Raw genomic sequence first — 1,385 nt, 5'->3', positions numbered from 1 at the left:
TCATTATTTTCCATAACGTCATGATGAAAATTTAACATTCATATATTTTAGATTCATTGCACACTAACTGAAATATTTCAGGTCTTTTATTGTCTTAATACGGATGATTTTGGCATACAGCTCATGAAAACCCAAAATTCCTATCTCACAAAATTAGCATATCATTAAGAGGGTCTCTAAACGAGCTATGAACCTAATCATCTGAATCAACAAGTTAACTCTAAACACCTGCAAAAGATTCCTGAGGCCTTTAAAACTCCCAGCCTGGTTCATCACTCAAAACCCCAATCATGGGTAAGACTGCCGACCTGACTGCTGTCCAGAAGGCCACTATTGACACCCTCAAGCAAGAGGGTAAGACACAGAAAGACATTTCTGAACGAATAGGCAGTTCCCAGAGTGCTGTATCAAGGCACCTCAGTGGGAAGTCTGTGGGAAGGAAAAAGTGTGGCAGAAAACGCTGCACAACGAGAAGAGGTGACCGGACCCTGAGGAAGATTGTGGAGAAGGGCCGATTCCAGACCTTGGGGGACCTGCGGAAGCAGTGGACTGAGTCTGGAGTAGAAACATCTAGAGCCACCGTGCACAGGCGTGTGCAGGAAATGGGCTACAGGTGCCGCATTCTCCAGGTCAAGCCACTTTTGAACCAGAAACAGCGGCAGAAGTGCCTGACCTGGGCTACAGAGAAGCAGCACTGGACTGTTGCTCAAGTACTTTTTTCGTTGTCATTCGGAAATCAAGGTGCCAGAGTCTGGAGGAAGACTGGGGAGAAGGAAATGCCAAAATGCCAGAAGTCCAGTGTCAAGTACCCACAGTCAGTGATGGTCTGGGGTGCCGTGTCAGCTGCTGGTGTTGGTCCACTGTGTTTTATCAAGGGTAGGGTCAATGCAGGTAGCTATCAGGAGATTTTGGAGCACTTCATGCTTCCATCTGCTGAAAAGCTTTATGGAGATGAAGATTTCATTTTTCAGCACGACCTGGCACCTGCTCACAGTGCCAAAACCACTGGTAAATGGTTTACTGACCATGGTATCACTGTGCTCAATTGGCCTGCCAACTCTCCTGACCTGAACCCCATAGAGAATCTGTGGGATATTGTGAAGAGAACGTTGAGAGACTCAAGACCCAACACTCTGGATGAGCTAAAGGCCGCTATCGAAGCATCCTGGGCCTCCATAAGACCTCAGCAGTGCCACAGGCTGATTGCCTCCATGCCACGCCGCATTGAAGCAGTCATTTCTGCAAAAGGATTCCCGACCAAGTATTGAGTGCATAACTGTACATGATTATTTGAAGGTTGACGTTTTTTGTATTAAAAACACTTTTCTTTTATTGGTCGGATGAAATATGCTAATTTTGTGAGATAGGAATTTTGGGTTTTCATG

The sequence above is a fragment of the Girardinichthys multiradiatus genome, chromosome 2 (assembly GCF_021462225.1).
Source record: "Girardinichthys multiradiatus isolate DD_20200921_A chromosome 2, DD_fGirMul_XY1, whole genome shotgun sequence".
In the NCBI taxonomy this organism is placed as follows: domain Eukaryota; kingdom Metazoa; phylum Chordata; class Actinopteri; order Cyprinodontiformes; family Goodeidae; genus Girardinichthys; species Girardinichthys multiradiatus.
The sequence above is the reverse complement of the archived record's forward strand: the minus strand, read 5'-3'. Positions refer to the sequence as shown.